The sequence below is a fragment of the Ochotona princeps genome, chromosome 3, assembly GCF_030435755.1.
Source record: "Ochotona princeps isolate mOchPri1 chromosome 3, mOchPri1.hap1, whole genome shotgun sequence".
In the NCBI taxonomy this organism is placed as follows: domain Eukaryota; kingdom Metazoa; phylum Chordata; class Mammalia; order Lagomorpha; family Ochotonidae; genus Ochotona; species Ochotona princeps.
In genome coordinates, this window is record NC_080834.1 from 15,140,869 (window position 1) to 15,167,969 (window position 27,101).

General features: G+C 45.8%; 1 pseudogene; it reads left to right on the top strand.

Annotated features, from left to right (window-relative positions):
* The first annotated feature begins 6,373 nt into the window (after positions 1 to 6,373).
* Positions 6,374 to 26,329, top strand: LOC131479779 (U1 small nuclear ribonucleoprotein C-like; annotated as a pseudogene).
* The last annotated feature ends 772 nt before the right edge of the window (positions 26,330 to 27,101 follow it).

Sequence of the window (27,101 nt, forward strand, 5' to 3'; positions counted from 1 at the left end):
CACAAAATAATTATGTCCATTTGTAAAATTAGAGATCGTGCTATATAAATCATCCACAATCTTATGTTTCAAATATAACCACTGTTAATATTTTGATATATTTTCTTCTAGTATTTTCTATGACTAGCTAGTATGTACTTGCAATAATTGAAGCCATCAATTATAAATATTTTCCCATGTCATTCAAAATGCTTTGAAAATATTTTTAGTATCTATAAAACATTAAATGATGGATCTCTGATCTCACTGCCTTGCTTACAGAGAAGAGAGAAATTTCCAGGCAATAAAAACAGAAAATGTGCAGATAGAGAGGGAAAAGACAGGGAAGTCGAAGGTTCCATGGAAAAATACAGGCTTTCTTGCCATACAAATGCAAGTGGCCCCTTCCAAACTCAGGGGATCATCTCCAAAGGGGAGTAAGGAGGTCTGACCGCCTTCAGCCACAAAACAACAGATCCCCTTCTCAAGTGCAAAGACAAAAACCCAGCAAAAATAACTGTAATACAGAGATCCAAAGTAAAGAAGAGGGTCCACAGTGAACCAGCTGGCTAACCCTTCACCGGCAAGTGCCGGGATCCCATGTGGGCATCAGTTTACATTCTGGCTGCTCCTCTGCTTTCCAGCTCCCTGCTCATAGCCTGGGAGGGCAGCAGAGCTAAAAATATTTATTTATTTATTTTTATTGGAAAAGCAGATTTACAGAGAAGGAAAGACCAAAGATCTTCCACTTGATTGTTCACTCCCTAAATGGCCACGATTGCTGGAGCTGAGCTGATCCAAAGCCAGGAGCCAAGAGCCTCTTCCAGTCTCCCACGTACATGCAGGGGCCCAGTTCTTGGGACAGCCTCTGCTGCTTCCCCAGGCCATAAGCAAAGAGTTGAACTGGAAGTGGAGCAGCCAGCATTTGAACCAGTGCCCATATGGGATGTTGATGATGGCAGGCAAGGGTTATCCTGTTGAACTATCATACCAGCCCCAAAAATAAACCATAAAAAAGGAAGAAATTTCTAGCTGAGATGAGTAAAAAGGAAGCTCTGTCATTGCTAAATCCTGAGGCTCTAACAGTAACACTGGGACTTCCTTTTTCGTCATCTCTCCTCTATGTTCGTCTGTGTGGGTGTCATTCTCTCTCAAGGTGGACATTGTGCTTCTTTTCTTGGAAGAAAGCTGATCTGTGACTCTGCAGCTGATATCATCTTCATAGCTCTTGAAGGCAAAGAATAGCTAGTGTTCATCCTGGAGGTTCCTGTGCCCTCTCACCAACCTGAGGGGTTTGATGGGAAATTCAAGTGCACAGGAAGTGCACTGTTGTGGTAGATTTTTTTTCCCACAACATAAACACGTTCAGATTGCACGTACAGAAATACCATTTCCTTGGTGATAAAGGCCAGAAGGTAATGAGTATTGGACAAGAGCTCCTGTGGGACGTATGGGCAATGAGTCTGCCAAAGTTTGTACACATCCCAGGGCAAACACAGATTCTGCAGTGGCTATAGCTAGCAAACAAGGAAACAATATTAAGGCTTTCTTTTGAACCATTTAAAATTTGTAATACTGTTGGCACTCCCATTCTGTTAAATATCAGCTTGTACATCTCGAGAAGTCCTTCTTTGTCCATTTGCTTTGGATTGAGAGAAAGTAATTACTTACAAGGAATGTCTTGGTTAATTTGGCACCATTTGCAGTCCCCAGCACAGTACATCTATGGTCTTTACTTTTTCAGTCAAGTTCTCCTTTTTTTTTTAAAGATTTATTTATTTTCATTGGAAAGTCAGACATTCAGAGAGGATGAGAGACAGGAAGATCTTCTGTTCAATGGCTCACTCCTCACATGGCAGCAACAGCTGGAGTTGAGCCAATCCGAAACCAGGAGCCAGGATCTTCCTCCAGGTCTCCCACGTGGGTGCAGGGTCCCAAGGCCTTGGGCCATCCTCGACTGCTTTCCCAGGCCACAAGCAGGGAGCTGGATGGGAAGCAGAGCTGCTGGGATTAGAACCAGTGACCATATGGGATCCCAGCACATGCAAGGCGAGGACCTTAACCACTAGACTATCGCGCCTGACCCAGCTAAGTTCTCCTAACAGCATGACACAAAGAATGCAAAGCTTGTGTCTAAAGAGGTACTGTTTTCCCTTAACATTTTGCTGAGAGCCATGAGCCTCACATACAGCTGACACCATACATTCAAGGTTACTAACCTAAGCCAGGTACTCAGCATTGCCAAATGTTCTCCATTTTTCTTCTGGCCACTAATCGCCTGGCCCCTCCTTCACCTGCATTGATTGAGAAGGTACAATTCCCCTTAAGATCATCTCTTCCATGCCCTACCATCAGAACCTTCATCCTGATTGTACCTACTCCCCTGTTTCCCACCTCTGGCCCTGTAAGGAAGAGCTTCACCTACTGCCTCGGGCTCTTTCTCTGCCTTCTCTGCCTTGACCCTTGCCCCCATGCCAGGAGCCCTAGCCCATAGACTGCCATCACCTCTGCCTCCTTATGTCATCAGCTGTTACTCTACAGCCCCATCCATTCTTCAGCCTTCACACATACGCAGTTCCCATCTTTAGAAGAAGTTATTTTTCGGGCCCAGTGCCATAGCTCATTGGCTAAATCCTCAACTTGCAAGTACTGGGATCACATGTGAGGCGCCGGTTTGTGTCCCAGCTGCTCCACTTCCATTCCAGCTCCCTGCTTTTGGTCTCCAAAAGCAGTAGAGGATGGCCAAAAAGCCTCGGGACTCTACACCCAAGTGGGAAACCCAGAAGAAGCTCCTTGCTTCAAGTTGGCTCAGCTGCAGCTGTTGCAGCTGCTTGGGGAGTAAACCAGCGAACAAAAGTTCTTTCCTCTCTGCTTCTCTCTGTGTATCTGCCTTTCCGATAAAAATGAACAAATCTTCAAAAAAAAGGAATTTAAGCATTTCTAAAATAGATGCATTGTTGACTGGATGGGGTATTGAGAGAATAAGTCAAGGATTATACTCATGGAATTTGGGCAAGTAGCTATACCTGGAATTGGATGCAACAAAGACAGAGCATGCTGTAATCTTGGTATTGAATTGGAGGATGATACCTATCGAAACAGAGTGGTTCGGGAGGCACATGTGTAGGGGAACTCCCAGGAATGTTGCGTCCATACTTTATGACTCATAGTGTGGCAACAAAAGCAAAGGCAACATATGAAATTGCTCAACAAGTACAGAGTGAAGGACAAAGACAGAGGCGTAGGAGAGAAACATTAAGAAAAACAGGAGGGCAATGAGGGCAAGAAGGCAGCTCGGAGTTCAGTGGGCAGCAGTCAGGGCAAGGGAATGCTTCCAGAAGGACAGAGGTCAGCACGTCTCAGGCAATGAGATGTTCCCCAGTGGGACATAAGGGACTACAGCATGCACAAGGCAAGGGTTTAGCCACCAGGCCCAGAAATGCCTACATTTCAAAGTTGTTAGACCTAAGTAATTTTGTCTGGAAAAATAATCATAATAAAAGAGCTTGGTATTTCTGATGCATGCCCAATTATTTATTCATGAATTCTATATGAGATAGTAAATGTTTATAATATAATATAAATTACTGTACAGCATTCATCCCCAAATTCTGTTTAGTTTTCCTTCTAACAACAAGAAAGTCTTGTGTAGCTCATGGCTAATTTAAGGAGACCTGTTCTTTATAGGTTTGTGGGTTTTTGCTTTTTTTTTTTTTTTTTTTGCATCAGTTAAGGGTGATGTGGCCCATATGTAGTAGGAACCTCAGAATAATGATGGAGTTTGGTGATAACATTGCTAGTCGAAATTGCGTGACCTTTATAGATGTGTGTTTTCAAAGGGAACCATGAAACCCCTTCCCCCGACCCAAAAAAGGAAAGCTCCAAAAACCTTTTCCCTTATAATTTTCTAATCCATGAATTTTAAAGTCTACAATAAGTTCCATTTGCCAGTTCTAAGAGAGGCTATTTTTTCCTAGGGCCATATGTGGCTTGCAGGAATTTCCAGGGCTAATAATCTGTCTCAGCATCAAACCCCTGACTTCATTTTCCTTCGCCCATCTGCACAGTTTGCATGTATAAAAGCTATTAGTTTGCATATGCATCTAACCCATTACATATGGAATGAGTATGCTTTCAAAAATCGGGCCCATAAAGGTTATAAAGGAGGTGGTGTGCTCTTGGAGGGGATCCAGTCTCCTGCTGCAGATGGTGCTGCCATGGGGGGGGGGGAAGAAGACGGCTTCGCAGCTCCATAGCACTTGGGCTCCGTTCCAGGTGCCCTCCTACTCTTACATTGATGGTACCAGCTCTGTACATTTACTGAGATGACTGAGATATTTTTACATAACAGTAAGTAGTCAACTCATGGAGGAAAACTCAAGTCAACTTTTTTTTTTTTAAAGATTTATTATTATTGGAAAGCCGGACATACAGAGAGAAGGAGAGACAGAGAGGAAGATCCTCCGTCCGATGATTCACTCCCCAAGTGAGCCGCAACGGGCTGGTGCGCGCCAATCTGAAGCCGGGAACAAGGAACCTCTTCCGGGTCTCCCACACGGGTGCAGGGTCCCAAAGCTTTGGGCCGTCCTTGACTGCTTTCCCAGGCCACAAGCAGGGAGCTGGATGGGAAGTGGAGCTGCCGGGATTACAACCGGCGCCCATATGGGATCCTGGCGCGTTCAAGGTGAGGACTTTAGCCGCTAGGCCAAGCCGCCGGGCCCTCAAGTCAACTTTTAAAAATTTATTTGAGAAGCACGCAGATAGAAGGAATGAGAGGGAACTCCCACATGCTGGCTTACCCTCTATATGCCTGAAAGTTGGAGTCAGGAACTCAATCCAGGTCTCCCAAATGAATAGCAAACAGCTGATGGCTGGAGCCATCACCATGATCTCTCAGGGCCTGCATTAGCAGGAGGCTGGAGGCTGGAGTCAGGGACCCAGCACTCTTTGTATGGAATATGAGTGCGTAACAACTTCCTGACTGCTAAATGCCTGCTGTACAAGGTCATTTTTAATACCCTTCCCTACAAGTTGAAACAACAACAAAATGGTCTACTGCTAAAACCAGTCTTAACACGTGATAATAATGAAGAGGGGTCATTAAGCTTCCTAACTTTCTGTGAAAGAGGAAACTACTCTGGGTAGTTAGGATCTTGGGATAGTCTCCATTTTTTTCCCACTAAGCTCCACAGAAAGCCAATTGCCTACTGAAAATAGTAGTTTCTCTAAATTTATGTCATGTTACTTCCTAAAAAGGCTGCTAGACAGAAAAGAAAGGATTAATGGTTAGGATGAACACATCCCATATCCAAGTACCTGATTCACCTCTGGCTCCACCCCAATTCTAGCTCAGTTCTGGTTTCCTGATGATGCATACTCGAGGGGGGAGGGGTAGCAGTAATTACTCAAGTAACTGCCAACCATGTGGGAGACCGGCTGAGCTCCTGACCCTCAAGCTTCAGCCTGTTGCTGGGGCCAATGCAAGCACTTAAGGAGTGAACCAGCAGAGGGGAGTGTTAGCAGTGGGTTTGCTGGGTCACAGAGCACACATTTAGTTTTATTAGATACTGCCAAACAATTTTTCTGAATCTATTAAGTTTTCTCCTCCACTATCTTTGTATGGGAGTTCTATTTTCTCTACATCCTTAACAACATTTAATATTATCAAGCCTTTAATCCCTAAATTTCTAGTATTTCATTGTTGTTTTAATGTTATGATCGGATTATTAGTAGTATTTTAGGAGCCAGCAATGTGGCTCAGCAGATCAAGCACCAACTACAGTGCCTGCATCCCAAATGGGCAAACCGCGTCTACTCCATATCCGATTCAGTCCTGTGAAGGGCCTGGAATAGCAACTGATCACAGCCCAAGAGTTTGGGCCCCTGTACCTGCACGGGAAGGCCTGAAGAGGTTCCTGGCTCCTGGCTTTGGCCTGGTGTAGCTCCAATAATTGCAATCATTTGAGAAGTGAACCAGCAGCTACAAGGTCTCTCTCTCTCTCTCTCTCTGTAACTCTTTCAAATAACTAAAATAAACCTTTTTTTGTAAATATATAGATGTTTGCAATCGCATGATTTCTATGTTCTGGTTTTATGTTTACCATTTTGACCATGGATAATGCTTTGAGGCAAGGGACTGACCAGTTTTATATTTTGAAGGGCCCCTCTGGGTGCTCTGAGAATAATTCCCTGCAGAAAGCATAGGAGAAACAAAGGGAACATTTAGAAAGCTATTGTGGTCATTTGGGCACGAGAGTAGGCATCCTGGGTTAGTACTAGCAGAGGGGTGAAGAGAGAAGTGGAAAGATTCAATACATACTTTGGAGGAAGTCGACTGGAGGCGCTCACACAGGCCTCAGAGGGGCAAGGACTCAAAGGTGACCTGGACGACAGGATGAACGGTGATGCACTGCCCGCGGTGTGGACATCTCAGAGCCAGCTGGTGGAGTGCGAGGAAGAAAGTAACAGGCGATGAAAAGAGCGATGAATCGTACCATACTGTGCCAAACTCCCCTTCCCCTCCCCATCCCCCCCAAAAAACCACCAAAGTTCTGGTCACAAACTGTGCTTGAAGAAGTATTCTGGACACGCAGAAAACCGCCATGGACTTGGACTTGTTGCCCTACCTTGCAGATGAGCTCTTATAGCCTTGTGCCGTGGGTTTCTGCCAGCAAGACTTACATGAGTTCATTTGTCACTATGTTGCTGGGGTCTTTATATATATACATTCCAAGAATAAATCTGTCTCTGCATGATTAAATTAAAAAAATCCAGAAATGCAAAATTAGATTAGTTCGGAAATTACTGGCATTTTTCTTCTTGTGTAAGGTCACTCTGCCCTTGCAGGGCAGCACAGGGAAACTGACACATTTCTTTCTCCATCCCACACTTTGCTTATTTTCATGCGCTAAAAAAAGCAAATTCTCAACTTTTCAAGTGCTACTGCCTCTGGAAAATCATTTTTTGTCCTCATCTGAAACTTCAATTCTATGCTACAGGACGTAAAAGTTTGCGTGCCAGACTATTGGTGCACCAGGTTATTTTTACAAGGAAAACAAAATTCTGTCCTTGAAGAAATAATAAGCTGACTCTCCCATGTTGCCACAGCGCTAGGCTGCCTGTCGGGCATTGCGTTGCAGTTCCCAAACAAATTTCAATACTGCATAAAGGAAGGACCTCAGAGTTAACAATGGCTCAGCATAGACAGTTCCTGCGCTCAACAACAACCCTGTGAGAAATCTACTGTTATTATCCCCATGAAACATGCAAGAAAACTGAATTTAGTAGCTATCCTAGGATCGGTGACAGGAGGTAAGAGGCAGGGCCCAGATCAGAACCCAGGACAATCTGAATGTAGCACTCAAGATATTGCGGGTACCTGCGCTAGGAGAATGGAGAATCCTAGTTAAATTGTGTGCCCACTCAAGCCAGCCCCTGGCTTTACATCCCAAACCTACTGTACTCTGGTTCTGTGGTTCCGCAAAGGCTCTTCCAGGGATCACTGGAGCCCATTGGCTTAAGCTCAGGTTTTCCTTCATTGCAGTCATACCTTCCTCATCAGGTGTGTAAGAAATCAGTAAATTAACACTTAGAACTGTGCCTGGGTTCTGTTTATGGAGGTGTTTTAGTTATCGTTTTTTGAAAAAAAGTAGCTTTATTGAGATATCAATCACATGACAGCTCAAAGAGTCATTGCCTGTACAATTAAATGGGGTGTTTTTTTTTCAGTATATTCATGGAATTGTACAACTATCATTGTATTAAATTTAGGAACATTTCATCACTCCAAAAAGAAACCCTGTATTTCTTAACAACCACTCCATCCCGCAGCCCATGTCCCGCGCCAAGCAATCACTAATCAACTTTGTGTCGATACAGGTTTATGAAATCAGTAGAATATAGATAGCACAATCTGGACATTTCAGACCAAAGGAATCACGCAAGAGGTAAGCTCTTGTTTCCAGCTTCTTCCACTCGCCATTCCCAAGTTGATTCATGTGTCAACAGGTATCAAAATTTATTTCTCATAAATACTAAAAACATGGTGTTGTATTGATATGACCTATTTTACTTACCTATCAGAACCATTTCGTTTCCATTTTTTTGGCAATTAAGAATACTGGTGCTCTGGGCATTGTGTGTTTGCGCGCATAACAAGGACTGCCACTCTGTGTGGGCCATGAACAGCGGCTTTTTTCTACGTCATCCAGTGAGGTAAGCACACTTCCTGTCTCAGATCCCACAGGAAAAACCAGAGACCAGAAGGTTTGCTTCTCTGCGGCTTTGCTCCCCTCTGCATCTGAGAGAAGCTTTGATTTCCTGCCAGGAAGCCAGGTGGACCCCACGTGGGCGCAGATGCCCCGCTCTGCGCTGCCACAAGGTCCCGCGCATTGCTCTTACCACAGTCCGTTGTGCTTGCCACAGCCGACGAGCGCGTGAGGCCCTGGGGAAGAAGCGCTGTGTCCCCAGCTCCGTCAGCCACGCAAAGCACAAGCGTGTCATATTTGTTCCACAGAGGAGACCAGAAGGAGGAGGAGATGAGGAGGAGATGAGACCAAAAAAGGAGGAGGAGCTGACTTTGTACTATAGTGGGTTGAGCTGCCACCTGCAGTACCAGCATCTCAAATAGATGCCAATTTGAGTCCCAGCGACTCCACTTTTGATTCAGCTCCCTGCTAATAATCTGGGGAAAGTAGCAGAGGATGGTCCAAGTGCTTGGGTCCCTGTCAAAATAAATGAGTCTTAAATATATATATATATATATATATGATTGTATAAACAATTTAAGTGTTGGAACACTATATAAGAACTTTTAAAACATATTAAGTTTTAAAAACAAAAGACACGGGCTCGGCAGCGTGGCCTAGTGGCTAAGGTCCTCGCCTTGATCCCATATGGCCGCTGGTTCTAATCCTGGCAGCTCCACTTCCTCTCTGTCTCTCCTCCTCTCAGTATTTCTGACTTTATAATAAAAATAAAATAAGTCTTTTAAAAACAAACAAACAAACAAAACAAAAGACATGAGCCCAACGCAGTAGCCTGACAGCTAAAGTCCTTGCCTTGTATGTGCCGGGATCCCACAGAGGCACTGGTTCTAATCCCAGCCGCCCTGCTTCCCCTCCAGCTCCCTGCTTGTGGCCTGGGGAAGCAGTCAAGAACGGCCCAAAGCCTTGGGACCCTGCCCCTGCATGGGAGACCCAGAAGAGGTTCCTGGCTCCTGGCTTCAGATTGGTGTAGCTCCAGCCATTGTGGTTGCTTGGGGAGTGAATCATCGGGCAAAAGATCTTCCTCTCTGCATATCTACCTTTCAAAATTACAAAAAAAAAAAAAAAAAAAAAAAAAGAAGAAGAAGAAGAAGAAGCAGCCCACATTAGAAAGCAGTTCTCTGGACTGTGCAGGCCCAAACTCACATGCCCTACCTGAGGTTTTGTTACAGTGTTCTATTTTTTTAAGTGTTGATCATTTATTTAGCTTTGTTGGAAAGGCGGATCAGATTTATGGAGAGAGGGAAAGACAAAGAGAAAGATTTCCTAGCTGCTGGTTCATTCCCCAGTGGTTACAACAGCCGCAGCTGAGCTGATCTAGAGCCAGGCGCCCAGAGCCTCTTCCGAGTCTTCATGCAGGTGCAGGGTCCCAAGGCTTTGAGCCATGCTCTCCTGCTTTCCCTGTCCATAAGTAGGAAGCTGGTTGGAAACTGGAGCAGCTGGGACGTGAACCCGTACCTGTACGGGATCTCTGGCACTTTGCAAGGTGAGGATTCAGCCAGTTGAGCCATCACACTGGTCCCCGCAGTGTGAGTTTTGACTTAGAGGTTATGAGGGTGGTGCTGAGTCGCGATGTTTCTCTCTTTTATTAAGTTTTTTTTTTTTTTGAAAGGCAGAGCCATAGAGATAGAGGTACATGTAACACACTCACAGAGAAATATCTTCCACCTGTTGAGTCACTCCCCAAAAGGCCACAACAGCAAATCCAGGCTGAAGCCTAGAACGCCAATGGAATCTTTCATGTGGGTGGCAAAGGTCCAAACACTTGGATCATGCTTCACTGCTTTCCTAAGCACATTATCAGGGAGCTGGATCGAAAGCACAACAGCCAGAACTTGAACTAGCACTTAGATTTGAAATGTGGGTGTCACAGGTATTGCACCCATCACTCCACAATGCTGGTCAGACACAGCATCTTTAACAAGCGTCCGGAGAATTCTGGTACTGCCGGCCCTGGACCACACTGGAAGATCAAAGTAATAAAGCCCAAGAGAAGATGTCCAGTAACAGCAATAACACTACGCACTGCCTTTGAATCCGTCACTACACTGGATGCTCATCTAGCTGTCGTATATGAGATTTATGGAGAGAGGGAGATGTTCTCAAACATCCTTCAAGTTAATTATTAGTATCTCTACTTTACAAAGGAAAGCTTACGAACCAGAACTGGCTCTGCTTCGAGTCACAATTTGTTCCCCACAAAGTAAGACACACAAGCAGAGTGGAAGGATAACATCCTTACCCTGATTTCCGTTATTCCTGTTGCGAGAAGCCAAGAGCGAGGAGTCTCAGCCGTGGCCTTGGTTTGGCCAGCGCAGGTTCTCAGTATTTGTTCCATTCCCATGTCCTGTCTGTGACCTCACTGTGAGACAGAAAGTAGTCTGGTCTGGGGATCAAAGCCTGAAAAGTGTTCTCATTTCCCCACATTCAAAACAAAACAGCTCTGGGCAAGGGATGCGTTTCCACCCCCATGGTTATAATGAAAAAACAAAGAAAAATATTAAAACGACTGGGGAATTTTTGAAAAATGCATCTCAAAACAAATGCCAATTACCTATAGCCAAAATATGAAGATGCTTCAAAAGTTCATGGAAAGCAGAATAACAAGGTGTTGTGCATTTTCAAGAAACTTTTGAAGCCCTTTTATGGCCATCCCTATACACACACATCCTCATGTACTTATGCTAATATGCACAAGTTGAGCGGCCGGCTGGGGAGCACATTGGTGCTGCCTCCAGTTAACACTAATTCATTTCCACATGGGTACTCTGCATACTGATACATGCACATGCCTCTCTCTCATTGCAGTGATTTCAGTATGCTTAATTAAAAATACACTCAAAAAAAAAAAATCAAACCAAAGCTTCCTTTCCCAGGGTTCGAGGCCCTTTGTAGTGGGTGGCGGTGGGAAGGAGGGTGGGTCGCCAAGGTGCCTTCCACAAAAATCTACACAAAGGAACATTATCCTCCACCTGCCTAAACATCGGATTTCAAAAGCCTGAGGTCTCTGTCTGGCCTGTTTTGCTTTGCTTCATCGGAAACTGTCTGTATCAGTCTGTGTATTTAGCTTCTGTTGACAAGTTGCAATGTCTGGCAGCCCTGGGCCCAGCCTCCCGCATCAGCTGCAGCTCCTGGCCGCAGAGCAGGGGCTGCCCTGCTCAGCTTTCCCACGGCCTTCACTGCTGCCTGCTACCTGCCTGGCCCGCGGGCTACCGAGTTTGGAATCCCTGGTTCATAAACAGGGTTAATGAGCGGCCAGCGTTTGCTGTCCCATCAACATCTTGGGGGGAATCTGAGTGTATGTCCGAGCAACGGGGAGCGGCTTCCTTTTAACAAAGTGAAAGCAGCTGCTTCACACGAGAGTTAGTCATTGAATTGGTGGAAGCCGGTATGTCCTTGTTTAAACATTCTACATTGCTTAGCTATGCACGGGGAGAATCCCCCGCACACCTCCCGGTTATGCAGCTGGGCGCTTGGCTCATTTCCTGTGAGGCTCATTTTAAGTCCTGGAAGAGACTCGAGGCAGCCCAGTAACTTTCCTATTCAGTTCACTGGTGAGCAAGACACCAGCTTCCCTGGAACCTTAAGAAAGACTGGAGGTTTGCGGGTCTGCTGGGAACAGGTGCTATTCAGAAAACCACACTTTATTTTATTTATTTGAAAGGCAGAGTTACACAAAGACAGAAGGGGAGAGACAAAGGTCTTCTTCCATCCCTTTCTTCCCAAATGGTCACAATCGCTGCGGCTGGACCGGGCCAAAGCCAGGAGTCAGGAGCCAGGAGCTTTCTCTGGTCCTCCCGATAGCTGCAGGCTCCCCAACACTCAGGGACATTAGCAACACTCCAGGGGCATTAGCAAGAAGTTGGATCAGAAGTGGAGCAGCTGGACTTGAACCAGCTTCCATATGGAATGCTGGTGCTGCAGGTAGCAGCTTAACTTGCTGAGCCATTGAACTGGCCCTTGTGTGACACTTTTAAAAAGGCAAGTACTGGGCCCAGCGCGATGGCCTAGCAGCTAAAGTCCTCGTCTTGAACACGCCCCAGGATCCCATATGGACGCCGGTTCTAATCCCAGCAGCTCCACTTCCAATCCAGCTCCCTGCTTGTGGCCTGGGAAAGCAGTCAAGGACAGCCCAAAGCCTTGGGACCCTGCACCTGTGTGGGAGACCTGGAGTAGTTCCTGGCTCCTGGCTCCGGATCGGCACAGTACCGGCCATTGCACTCACTTGGGGAGTGAATCATTGGACGGAAGATCTTCCTCTCTGTCTCTCCTCCTCTCTGTATATCTGACTTTCCAATATAAATAAATAAATAATTTTTTTTTAAAAAGCAAGTACTGTTTTGAGAGCATCACTGTCACCTGATATGCTATCTGTTTAATAAATACATGTTGAGAACGCACTATGTCATACTCTGGGCTGAAGTACAAACACAAGGGTGAAGCTGCCTCCTGTGAAGCCAGTATCCTATATGAGCACCAGTTGGAGTCCCAGATGCTCCAGTTCCGTCCAGAAACCTGCTACTGTACCCGAGAAAGCAGCAGAGAATGGTCCAGGTGCTTGGGCCCCTGCCACCCCCCTGGGAGACCCGGATGGAGTTCCTGACCCCTGATTTTGACCTGGATGAACCCTTCCCTGTTCAGCTACTTAGAGTCTCCCCCCCAACACCTTTCCCTGTTTCTCCCTCTCTACACAACTCTGCCTTTCAAAAAATTATCTGGAGACACACGATTAAAGAGGCAGGGACTTTTGCCATGAAAAGATCCCATTCTAGACATGGTTATGTCTGCCCTTGTAGTTACGTTTAGATGCAGCAAAGACCTGTGCATTAGGATTCCCAACAAGTGTTCCACAATTTTCCCTTCTCTCTCCTCTCCTGGGCCTTCACACACAGGCATCCTTCCCAGACCGTCCAGAAGTGCCTGTGTCCCACCTCCAAGACACCTCCAGCCACAGAAACACCCTTGGCCTGGGTGAAGCCTCAAGGTCCTGCAGGCCCTATGGTGGCTCAGATGGGTGGGGCAGACCCAGCTGGCATTGTGCTGGCCTGGAGGAAGCCACCACACACAGGGTCTGCCAACACTTTGTAGACAGGCATGTTGGCCCAGAGCTGCCAGAATGCTGGGTTTCGCAAGATGACAGAAATGGGGATTTTTTTTTTTTTTTTTTTTTTTTTCTCAAAATGACTTCTTTTTAGATTTCAAAAACATTTAAATCCAGTGTAGATAACCAAAATTGAGCTTGCAAGAGACCCAATGTCCATGGCCTTCATTGTGTTTGATGCCTGGCCTTACCAAGAACCAGCAGCCTGCAATTTGCCTTTTCCAGGAAATCCCAGTGGCCCTCTCATGTTTTTGAAAACCCAATGCATCAAAAACTTCGGCTTTCTGTGTTTTGTTTTGTTTTCTGCTTCTCCCTCACTCCTCATCCATGTCTGCCTATCCTCCTTTTTCTTTGTTTCTGCCTTGATCTTCATCCAGAAAGATTTTCATTAGAACAGTGGAATCCTAACGCATTAGTCTTCACTAGTTTTTCCTAAAGAGTAACCTTGGAAAGACACTAGTGATCATGGCACGATTTGGTTCTTCTGACACAAATCCATAACGTTCTATTTTCCTGCAGCTCTGGTTTCAGTTCTGAATCCTTTCCTGGGCATTTGTCCCTTGTTTCCGGGCAGGCCCTGGGCTGCAAAGCCGCTGAACGGCTTCTCTTTGCATGCCCGCAAGAAGGCCTTCTCTTTTCTTTCCCAGGTGCTCTGCTTGCCCCGCCCAGGTTGCAAGGGTAACTGCTAGACAAGCTTTGTTTAGACTGGAGCTGCCTCCTTTTCATCTAGCTGCAGCTGAAGAGCAACCAGATAAAGTTGAAAAGGCAATGCCTCCTTGGTTTTTATTTTTATTTTCACTCCGTGTTTTCTGCAGTTTCTCAACTCATTAGGACCTCATTTATGCATGTAGGATTATTTGAGTGAGCAGCCCTGGTTTTCTAACATTTTGTGAGCAACATCCCAGAAGAGACTTTAGCTTCCATAACGCCTCACTTCCCCTACGTTTCTGCCATGTGTTCTAAAAAGAAAAAAAGAGAGGAATATCCAGGTAAGCAAGCCAGTATCCCTACACAGAGTGTTTGTTTAAAACTCGCTGGCTTCTTGGGATGCTCTCACTAATATTTGGTCTCATCTCTCTAATTTCCTTGCAGTAGTCCAGCACCAACTCCTGACAATGCACAGAGCTCAAGATGGCAGGAACTCTAGTGGTTTGATTCCTTGCCACTTGCCCTCAAGCGCTGTCAACAGGGCCGTATCATTACCCCCACCTTACAGGTGCCATGCCTGAGGCAAGGATGGCCCTGTCGCTTCCCAAGGTCACAGAGGTGCTGTTGGAGCTCCTCCTGGACCCCTGCCCACAACCCAGTTAGCTGCCATGGCTCTTAGATTTGGAGGAAAGCACAGGAGTTTGTCAGTCGTACCTAGAGTTCTTTATTTCACCCCAATTGTTCATTTGTAAATTCTAGCAGTCTATTTACCAGGATATAATGGCAACTCATTACTTAAATGTATTCGTAGTTTCTTGGAAGGAAGACTGCATAAATATTACAAGACCCATTTAAAAAATATATGAAATGTGGTCACCTGAATAGATGCTGACCTTTCACTGTGCGTAAATGAGTGGGTACTGGTTTGCCACCAGAGTCCTGAGGACCTAGTGGCTCAGCCAGGCTTTGGGGCAGAAGGTCAGGTTTGCCGATAAGTATGAGCTGTGCCAAGGAGGCAGGAGACTGCCTCATGGGCAGTGACCAGCCTTCTTGTGCCCTTTTTTTCCAAGCTCTCTTCCATGTTCAAGTGCCATAAGGAAAAGGCAAAGACGCAGCAGGAGAATAGGTGTATAGACAGGGGCTTATCCTCATAATAGCAAGCTATTTGGCAAGAAGAAAAGACAGAATTATCCATACGGGTCAATATCTGCAGAGGTGTGGAAGGAGATAGTTATAAAACCATAGCACTTCCAGGTAGCAGCACTTCCAGGTGGCAGGCAACAGAGAGGCCGAGGGCCTGCCCAGCAACGTGTCCAAGTGTTAGTGTGACTGCTGCAATGCACACCTCCCCATGACTCTCCATCTATGAGAAATACACACTGCAGTGGCAGGAAACACCAAGAGAATGTGAAAGACTGCTGTCAGAAATGGATGGAAGCGCAGGCTGGGAGCCTGTTTCGCAGAACAATGACTGTGCTTCGACCAGGAGACACCTCCCACTCCACTCGCTGCTTCTCCTCCTGCAGGGGTGATGATCCCACCTCCCCACCAGCACCCCATACGGGTACCCTCCCACAGTGCCAATGATGGGCCCTCCTCCTGGGGTTAGGCCAGTAGGACCTGCACCTTGAATGAGGCCACCCATGGGAGCCATATTGCCAATGATGCCAGGGCCCCCAGGGATGAGACATCCTGCCCGTCCCATGATGGTGCCCACACATCCAGGAATGGCGGCCAGGCAGGGAAGGACAGCGGGGAGGCCTCTTCATAGCAGGTGGCGTCACTTGTTCTGCTGCACCCGAGATCGTGGTGCTCTGACCCCGGGTGTTTGTAACAGTGTTACAAACATGATTCACTCCCCTTTTCTGTAAGAAACAATAGTTTTTGGAGGGAAGAAGTGGGATATTTAAAAGTGCAATTTTCATTTGTATTGTGAAATGTGAAGATAAAGTTGTCAACTCTTTTATTGAAAAAAAGTGTTTTCTTTTCTTCCCCTCTGCACTCTTTTTGTGTTATAAAAAGATAAAACCTTCCAGTTGCATTTCTATAAAAAAAAAAAAGCATAAATAAAACCATAGGTATTATACATCCTATTCATTTGGAATTTAACAATGGGCAAGACTTGAAGTTGGGTGTGGGATGCAGGCAGACCAAGAAGGACACAAAGAAACTTGTGGGAAGAAGAATCTGTTACTATATTCATCTGGCTATGGCTCTGTACAGGTGTGTGCAGTCATAACCAATACAAGTTGTATTCTATGGTTAGTGCACTTCACATACACTGCACTGCATAAAAAAGCAAAGGGAAAGGGAAGGCAAATGGAGAGTCCGACTGTTGGTGCTGCAGTTAGGATACCGATTGGGACTTCTGCATCCACATATTGGAGTGTTTGACTCCGAGTTCCACTGTTCCAATTCTGGCTTCCTGCTGATTCACATCTTGGGAGGACAAACTATCGGGGATCAAGTATCTGGGGTCCTCCCTCTCACTTAAGACACCTGATTCTTTGAATTCTCAAGTCCTTCTTCCAGCTAGGCCAGACTGCCAGACTCAACCGTTGCACTCACCTGGAAAGTAAATCTCTGCCTTTAAAAACAAACTGGCAAATCCTAGCATTTCACAGGCAACGGGGAGGCTCTAGTCCACAATAATGTATTACTTGCTATACAAATAACTAAAGGTAGGGGCTAGTATGGTTCAAAAGCAAAGCACTTAGGATAATAAAAATCTAACAATGTTTCATTGGTTTATGCTATGAACATGTGTTGAAATATTACACGGGGTTCCATAAAACTGTACATGTGTTATATTTCAAATAAACATCTGAATAATAAAATTTTGTAAGAAAAAAATGGGCAAATAAAAAAATACAGATCACTATAGCCCACGTGGGAGACCCACACTGAGTTCCTGGTTCCTGACTTCACACTGGACCAGCTCCTACTCTTGTAGATACTTGGCGAGCGAGCCACCAGATGAAAGACACACCCTCTCTCTCTTGCTTTCTCGCTCTCATTGTATCTCTCACTCTAGCTCTCAGTCTCTCTGCCTTTCAACTAAATAAACTTTTTACAAAGCACTGTCAGACTGGGGTTCGTGCGGTGGTCCACGGCTCCAGCCCTGAAAGCAGATGCGGCTTACGTGCCAAGCTGGAAGAGATGGATTTTTCTGCAAGAAGCCCAGGGGCCTGATGAACAAACCACGTGGCCAGATCTGAGCACTGAAAGCTTACTCGGCATTGTTTCCATGTAGAGCAAGCCCTGGATCTGGGGCAAGGCAGTAAGTCGGAAGATTAGATAAACTTAAAAATGTCTACAATGAGAATAATTTAATTATATTTTTGCCTACTTGGTGAGGACATACTTTCTGAAAGTACAAAAAGTCTACCCATGAAACTGAAGGAGAGGGAGGTGACCCCATGTCCCCACGATGTCACGCTAGGCATGTGGACAATTTCTAAAGGGCCTTCCCCCAGCAGGAGCTGAGGGAGCTCCCTGGTGCCCCAGAGTAGGCCTTCCTGGCTGCTTGCCTTTCTCAGCTCTGTGTGTCTCGCTTCCCCTACCGCCTGTCACTGTCACAGGGCTCTTGCTCTCTTCGCAGCATTTGCATGGAAGAAATGCCACCCTCATTGCTGACCAGGCGGGTGGAATAAATTCACTTGAGAATGTCCATAAGCTGCATATTTCCACTCGTCACGCTGCCAAAATCCAAGCAACTTTCAATATTAAAACTAAATCTAGCTGATGTAAGATCTAAAAACAAAACAAACAAAAAAATGAACTCAATGTAGTTTTCAACAGTTCTGAATCATAGCTGTAAGTCCTTTTGAAATTTTTGTTCACGGCTCTTTTCATTAACTCAATAAATATGTTGTAAATGTATGTAATTGTCCACTCTAAATCCGTTCACATAGGACACTGCTAATCAGGAAACTGGGCTCCTTTCTCATTACTACGAAAGAAGCAGCTGGAAGGCCAGCCAACAATTTGGGACATTTAGGTTGAAAATTAATGCATCTCGCCCCAAACCCTCTCATAGGGTCTGGTGACATCGGAACTACAGCCAGGAACCCCAGATGGTACTCAGAGATAAAAGGGTTGTAAATTTCCTTCTGGACTCAGGAGAGGAGCTTTGTCTGGTCCTTATCTAGTTCCAGCCTTGGCTACCAGGCCTCTCTTACACCGACCATCAGGGTTGCTTGTGAGTCCCAAAATTAGTTCAGATAGAGACTAATGAAGGTCAGCTAATTGATAATCACGCAGCTCGTACCTTACTGATCAGGTTTCCCATTTGGCTTTTCAGATAGACAGACATAAATATATAGAAAGTCTGGAACAGCAGGGGAAAGGCCAACTAGCCTATAATTGCTCAGCCTGTACTTACTGGTCAGGCTCCCTATTTGCTTCTCCTGGACTTTACAAGGTAGGATGTAGAGTTAAATTCTTCCTCACTCACTGGGTTGTTGGAGATTTCCCTGCAAACCTGCCTAAAACTATTCCATTCTTCAATTGTTAAAATGCAAAGGTCTGTAAAACCATGCTTGGGCCCGGCGCCATGGCCTAGCAGCTAAAGTCCTCGCCTTGAACGCCCCGGGATCCCATATGGGCGCCGGTTCTAATCCTGGCAGCTCCACTTCCCATCCAGCTCTCTGCTTGTGGCCCTGGAAAGCAGTAGAGGACGGCCCAAGCCTTTGGGACCCTGCACCCATGTGGGAGACCTGGAAGATCTTCCTCTGTTCCCGGCTTCGGATCGACGCAGCACTGGCCGTTGCGCTCACTTGGGGAGTGAATCATCAGACGAAAGATCTTCCTCTCTGTCTCTCCTTTCTGTGTATCTGACTTTGTAATAAAAATAAATAAATCGTTTAAAAAAAAAAAAACATGCTTAACCACTATATACTGCAAAGTTTAAATTGTGGCTTAATTTTCTCCCCAAAATATTTGATCAATTTATGACTATTAATGCTAAACAAGATGCAACTGCATAGAAACTTTGATGTTGGGCCCAAAGGCGTGACCTAGCTGCTAAAGTCCTTGCCTTGAAAGCATCAAGATCCCATATGGGTGCCGGTTCTAATCCCAGCAGCTCCACTTCCCATCCAGCTCTCTGCTTGTGGCCTGGGAAAGCAGTGGAGGATGGCCCAAAGCCTTGGGATCCTGCACCCACATGGGAAACCCGGAGGAGGTTCCTGGCTCCTGGCTTCGGATTGGTTCAGCTCCGGCTGTTGCAGCCACTTGGGAAGTGAATCATTGGATGGAAAATCTTCCTGTCTCTCCTCCTCTCTGTATATCTGACTTTCCAATAAAAACAAAATAAATCTTAAAAAAAAAAAAAAAAAAAAGAAAGGAATTTTTTTTTTTAAAGGCATGTCAGAAAATGTAAAATTCTAAATGGACTCCATCCAGGCTGAGGAAATCAGGCAAAATCACCCTATTAGCACGCATGCTTTCCTGACTTCCAAATGAGGAATATTTTTTGAAAATATTCTGATAAAAATTCATCCTGATCATTTTGTAAGCAGTCAGGTGGGCTAATATGTTACTATTCCCCGGTTAAAGTTTACTTTGAAAATACAAAATCTCCCCCAAAGCTCTCGGTGGCCAGACCCAAGTGTTAACCCCCTATCAGAACGTGAATGGCATTTCCCAAGTCATAGAGGACGCAGAGGGCCACCCTGCAGCTATCTTCCAGCAGGTTTGGGTCCCCCAGCTTTGAGCCCTGAGTTTTATCATGAGAAAGCAAGCCAACTGGGCCTGAAACTCCTGCTTCTTGGGGGAGAATGGACGGAGGAGGCGCTCCATCACGCCCTGCTGATGGCTTTTTTGTTTTAAACAAGGAGATAGATAAGATTATGGCCTGTTATTGATCCATATTTTTTTCTCAATCAAAATTGTAAGACAAGAATTAAGATTGCCTTGCATCTTTCATATGGAAATTCCTCCCTGCAGTAGTTTGGAAAGAAAAAGAGGAAACTGAAAAAAGAACAATAGGACCTAACGCCATGGTGCCACAGGCACCCCAGGTCATAGCACTGAATCCAGCTGCTCCACTTCCAATGCCATGCCAGTACTCCACGGAAAGCTCTGGAAGATGGGCCCCGTGTTTGGTTCACTGTCACGCATGTGGGAGACCAGCCTGGCCCCAGCCCTTGCATTCATTTGCAGAGCGAACCAAAAGATGCAAGATTTCTCTCTCTCTCTCCCTCCCTTCCTCCTTTCCTTTTACACTGTCTTTCAAATAAATAAATCAATGTTTTTAATTAAATAAATAAAAATAAAATTAATATCTCCTGTCCCAAATGCATCAAACTATACAAGTCTAAATAAAGACAGGAGCTGGACCCGGCATGATAACCTAAACGGCTAAATCCCTCACCTTGCCTGTGCCGGGATCCCATAGGGCGCTGGTTCATGTCCCAGCTACTCCACTCCCCATCAGCTCCCTGCTTGTGGCCTGGGAAACAAGTAGAAAACGCCCAAAGCCTTGGGACCCTGCATTCACTTAGAAGACCTAGAAGAAACTCCTGGCTCCTGGCTTCGGTTCGGCTCAGCCCTGGTCACTGCAGCCACTTGGAGAGTGAAGCAGCAGATGGAAAATCTTTCTCTCAATCTCTTGTTCTCTCAGTAAATCTGATTTAAAAAAAAAAAAAAACCTTTAAAAAAAAGGCAAGATCTAACCTTGCTTTTGTGTCACCTGCCTCACTTGCCCCACCCTAATCCTGGTTCTCTTCCCAATAAAACTTTATTGAAAAAAAATAGATAACTGGACCATGAATCATGATTTGCCAGTTTGGCTTTTGGAAACACTGCATTAGAACATTTTTTTACTAGATGATTGAGTTTTCTGACCTTTGGTGCCTGTGAGTGCCTTTACTAGCTCTGATGTGGAGCTAGCTTCCTTTCAGGTCAGAATCAAGGAAGCTTAAATATTTATATATATATAAAAAAAATTATACAAAGGAAACCATGTAACACTAAGCAAAGCTCCATGCGCATGATGTGTATGTCATTTCTCCCCAACAGAGCCACTTTGCACTACAATACGCTTTTATGGGCAAGAGAGAAGACGGAAGGCATTGTACTCTGGGCTCCTCAGTGCAGTGGACCCAGTAGGAGAACCTGCCCCATGCAGAGCTCATTTGCCACTAATACTTAACATCCAAGGCGGGGATTTTGGCAATCCCCAAGTACTTTACTGTCTACTGTCTTCTAATCTAATACTTTCATGTGCTGTGACTAAGTTTTCTCCCCCCCCACCCCGCCTCCTTTTTTTAGACTTATTTATTTTTATTGGAAAGGCAGATACACAGAGAGAGGAAGAGAGGGAGAAAGATTTTCTGTCCACTGGTCCACTTGGCCACTCCCCAAGTGGCCGCAACAGCCAAAGCTGAGCCAATCCAAAGCCAGGAGTCTGGAGCCTCTCCTGGGTCTCCCACGCGGGTGCAGGGTCCCAAGGCTTTGGGCCGTCCTCGACTGCTTGCCCAGGCCACAAGCAGGGAGCTGGATGGGAAGCAGTGCTCCCAGGACAGGAACAGCAACCCTATGGAATGCCAGGGCTTGCAAGGGGAAGATTGAGCCACTGAATCATTGTGCTGGGCTCAACTAAATTTTATATCTCGCAAAGCTTCACATTAAAATTACTTAGTAGGTTTTAAGCACAATTTATAGTTCAAAGATAACACAGAACTCCAACGAAAGCCACAGTCCAAAATGAGATCAAAATTGCATCAGGATGTAATGGAGATTTGTCTCATTCCTGTGGCTCTTATGCACTCATTTGTCAAATGATCTGCAGTCTGAAAGGGTCCGCCCCTGCAGGAGCGTGCAGGACACCGATTCCCTGTTCCAGGACACTGTATGCCTCAGTGAGTCATTAACCAACTTCGGATATTTTGTTTCCCTCCTGAGGTGTCACTGAACTCGTAATCGCCTTCAGGGTCAGCATGATTTGCTTCTCTCTGATCTAGCACACATTTAAGGATTTCCTGATGTCCAGATCTGAGAACATTCCCATCGACAGGGTCATCATCAAAGCATCACAGCTGCCCTGGACTCCGCAGTCGGCTCTCAGAACGGCTCATGGGCTGTTTACGCGTACCTACCCCCAGAAAACGGAACGATGAACTTGATTGAGCTGGAACTCTTTGGACTCATCTGTACAGCCATTATTCTGGAACATGTTCCTTTCTCGCATGGGAATTTGAACCATTTTCTATTATAACTTTTGGATTTAATGTTGTCAGTTGGGATAATTATATCATAAAGACTTTTTTTTCTTCTCTCTCTTTTTAGAAAGTTTTCCTTTGTTATTACTGCTGTTGATTCCTGAAGAGATGGTGAGGTTTCTGTCTTACCCATGCAACTATTTGATATATCACAAATAAATCATGCATAGTGATTCACTAAGGAAGGAAAGAAACAGTGAAGTCATAATGAACCTCCTGGAGCCAAAGAACGCCCTTTATCTTTTCACTCAAAGGCCATTCGGGATATAAAATTAGAGCAAACCTGAGGACGTGCTGGCACGCTTCTTTGCGCTTTCATTGCCAAGTACAAGAGGTGAAACAAGTCCCGAAAAACATCTCCAGGGGTACATACTCCTGCTGGACAAGCCTGTGCTGCAAGAACACAGCGCTCCCCTCAGTATTTGCAGGCTGCCTGGGCTCACTGGGCAGCCCTGTTGGCTGGAGCATTTAGTACCAAATGCTCTGCGAGAAAGAACAAGCCCCACGTGCTGCAGGCCTGCAGAGATGGGAATGCTGAGCGCAGGCCAAGGAGGACAGAGCCCAGAGGTAAGCCCGGAAGAGGCCACCGGTGGCTGGTGTGCTGGGGCCCTGGGGAGAAGTCTGCTTGGCAGGGCCTCCCAGAAGTTAAAGAACACCAGGCCAATTTCTTCTCTCTTTTTTTTTAAGACTTTTTCTATTCTTTGTTTCTTTGCTTCACTTCTTTCTTTCTTTCTTTCTTTCTTTCTTTCTTTCTTTCTTTCTTTCTTTCTTTCTTTCCTTCCTTCCTTCCTTCCTTCTTTCTTTCTTTCTTTCTCTGAATGGCAGAGAAAGATCTTCCAGCCACAGGTTCATTCTTCAAACGGGCCAACACGCATGGCTGGCCCACACTAAAGGCAAGAGCCAGGAACTCCATGGTGGTCTCATACACGGATACCATGGGTCATTTTCCACTACTCCTTCATGCTCCTCAGCAGCCAGGCGCCAGGGCTATGTGGGAAGCTGGGGTCACAGGCAGCAGCTTAGGCCTGCTGCACCCCAATACCAGCCTTGCTAATTCCATTGTTTCAAAGATCCTGGCATATTAAAAAGCAAATGCAGGGGGACTGACCATGGAATGCATGGGTCAGACTTGGGCCTCCTCAGTGGCTTAAATGGAGCAGTGGACAGCATATCCAGGTGCATAAGGAGGCTATGGCAGTATGCTGGAGTCTGCAGAGGACACCTGGTACCATAACAGAGGATGGAGAACAGAACAAATTGATCAACTAGCCCAACCATGTGTGTTGGCAATGCATCTCCTGGGCAAACAGACACTCTAAGGTGGACTATGTCAGTCAGTGGATTCTGGAGAGATTTCATCATGACTGGAGTGGCAAGATAAGCAGCAATTTAGAACTGTTGAACTACCAAAACTGCTTGAGCAGTACCCTCACAGCATACCCCACATCGGGGACCCTGGGCTGGGTGGGAGGCTGGGTGTGCCTTCTCCCCCTACTTCCTCCTCCCCCCCAGATACAGGAAGAAAAAAGAATGTGAAAACAATGGTCTCACCCACCTTCCTCTAGCCCTTGACCCTTCACACCCTAATGAAACATGTAACAATTATCAAAAATAAAATTTGTACAATTTTAAAGATTTTTTTAAAAAATACATTGTAAAAAAAAAAAAGCAAATGCAGGAAAGCATATTAAAATCATTGCATATTTTGAGTGTTTACAATTTAAAATACAAATAGAACCCATTTTTATTTCACCGGTATGTTTCTGGAGTTGTTTTTTTTTTTTTTTTTTTTTTTTAACCTCATGGAGATTACCACTAAAGTTTTCATTTGCAGCATCAATGAATGGCAGCTCTGGGTCCAAATGCCTTCAGTACTGACTCATCCCAGGCAGTCCAACACACAAAGCCAACACCATCCAACACTGTGTACTTGTGGTCCACTGGTTAGGATACCACTTGGGCAGGAGGATGGGGAAGGCAGTATGATGGCTCAACTGGCTAATCCTCCCCTGGAAAGAGCTGGCATCCAATGTGGGCACCAGTTCACGTCCCAGCTCCCTGCTTGTGGTGTGGCAAAGCAGTAGAGTATGACCTAAAGCCTTGGTATCCAGCACCCAAGTGGCAGACCTAGAAGACACTCCTGGCTGCTGCCTTTGGATCAGCTCAGCTCTGGCCATTGCAATTTTTTGGGAAGTGAGCCATGGGACAGAAGATCTTTCTCTTTTTCTTTCTGTAAATTTGCCTTTCCAATAAAAGTAAATAAATCTTAAAGAAAAAGAAAATAGACTCCGCTTGGGATGCCTAGATTCCTTACCAGAGTGGCAAGGTGGGATTCCTGCAATGCTCCCAATTCCTGACTCTTGCCAATTTGCAGGGCACCCTGGGAGGCAGCAGGCAAGGGCTCAGGTGCGTGAGTACCTGCCACCTCTGTGGGAATTCCTGCTTGAACTTTGGCTCCCGACCTCAGTCCGGTCCGGTTCAGGCTGTTCTAGGTGTTTGGGACCTGAACAAATGAATGCAGGTTCTTTCTCTCTCACTCTGTGTGCCAGCAAAGGCAACCTCCCACCGCAATGCTTCTTCACTCCTCCCAGTGACCTGTGCGGCATGCAGGGTCCTCCCCAAGGCTGTGTGTGATTAATAAACTGCTGTCAAGCTCGACTCTACAGTGTCAGCAATGTTCAGGATGGGAGACGCCCTTATGCAGAGTGGGGGATTCCACCTCAAGAATGGGGTTAGAGGGATTAGCCAGAACAGTATCCCACAGAGTTCTCAATCAAAAGCATGTGTCGCGATCCAGCACGGTAGCCTAGCAGCTAAAGTCCTCGCCTTTCATGCTCCAGGATCCCATATGGGCACCAGTTCTAATCCCAGCAGCCCCACTTCCCATCCAGCTCCCTGCTTGTGGCCTGGAAAAGCAGTTGAGGACGGCCCCAAAGCCTTGGAATCTAGCACCCACCTGGGAGACCAGGAAGAGGTTCCAGGTTTCTGGTTTTGGATGGACGCAGCTCCAGCCATTGCAGCCACTTGGGGAGTGAATCACTGGACGGAAGATCTTCCTCTCTGTATATCTGACTTTCCAATAAAAATAAATAAATCTTCAAAAAAAAAAAGTGTGGATTGCATCATCTTTATTCTGCAGAGTTCCTGGCCAGGTAGGAGCCTGGCAATTAAATAAGTATTTGATAAGATGACTATGGATGTATTTTCCCACAAAGAATCCACTTGAATTACATAGCAATGGCTTCTATTTGCATAATTACATTTCAAAGCAATCTTTACTGCTAGCCATACTGTTAACCAATAAAACCAAAATTGCCTTAAGGTAAATCTGTTTTTAATTTTTGTATGACTGACCTGACATGTACATTATAATCCTCAGCCTCTAATAGAGGTAAATTGTAACACTGTGTCAAGTTAGGGAAATGGGATTCCAGCTATTGGTCAGTATGGGATATAATCAAGACAGGAAAAGCAACTGCAAACACGAGACCCAAGACTTTGCCACGCAAGAATTTATGCAATCTATTTCATTGCTTCTATGTATTTCACTTCCTTGTGAGCAAAAACATCAATACTTGGAGCCACTGAAAAGCAAATAGACTCTTCCAAGAATCTGCAATTAGTATTAACCATATTAGTACTTTGGGCAGAGTTTCCTGTAACTCTGTTATTTTATCCGTTTGGTTTCCCAAGCTCTGGGGTGGGGGACATATTATTTTTACATTGGAGGGTTCCTACTATCCTAAAGCTGCAAGGAAAAGGTATTGCCTGCCAGCAGCTCTCCTGAGTCCTTTCCAGCTTCCAAGTTGCACCCACCTCTTGCCGCCCAGCACTCATCACTTGGCTCTGGGTGAGCAATGAGGGAGGCGTGGTGGGGATCAGGACTCTGCACAGGAAGAGGGCATCAAGAGAGCAGAAGGAATCTCAGATCCCTGTCACTCCTTGCTGAAACAAGAAATGTCATGATGTGCTCTTCTGCCTGCACTCTGTGCAAGAAAAACGACATGAGAACCAAGTTAGTGGAAAATGATCCTTCAAAGATTCCAGCCAACGTCATGCTGGAAGCCAAGCGCAAGGCCCTTCTTAGCACGCCTGTCCGGCGCCTGGATTAGACCACACCCGGCCTCTCTGTTCCCTCTCCCAGAATGGACAGGGCGGGTAACACGCACAGGACACTGGGATGAGCAGATCCAGCGATAATTATAAGGTGATTACTGGAGAGCAGGAAGAGTACATGCAGGGAGCAGACAAGGGGGAGAGGTTGTTTCCCAGCCACTCCAACGGCTGACTACTAGGGACAAAACATTTCACCCAAGGTGTGTGGGAGCCAGTGAGGCAGAGGACTGCAAACCTCTTAGGCTAAATTCCTAACTGGGATGTGCCTTTCATACCAGCCCCAGAAGATGTGAACAACCAGCCCACTAAGGCTGGAAAAGTTGAGAGACTGTACAAACAAAAGAGCTCTCTCTCCCTGGCGCTGAGGGATGGGGCAGGCAAGGCGTGAACCCGAGGGAAAGCAGGAGGGCGTCTTCCCATGCTGCCTGCGGGAGGAGCCACAGCACGAGGGGCCAGGCATTCTCAGAAAGACCTGGGAAAGTGCACATCATGTAAAACCTATGAACTGAAGCGGACACGATTTTTGCAGCAAAATTAAACCTGTCTCTTTTTTTAAAGATTTATTTATTTTTATTGGAAAGGCAGATATACTGAGAGGAGGAGAGAGAAAGAGGGAGATCTTCCGTCCGATGATTCACTCCCCAAGTAACCGCAATGGCTGGAGCTGAGCTAATCCGAAGTCAAGAGCCAGGAGCTTCCTCCGTGTCTCACACACAGGTTCAGAGTCCCAAAGCATTGGGCCGTCCTCGACTGCTTTCCCAGGCCACA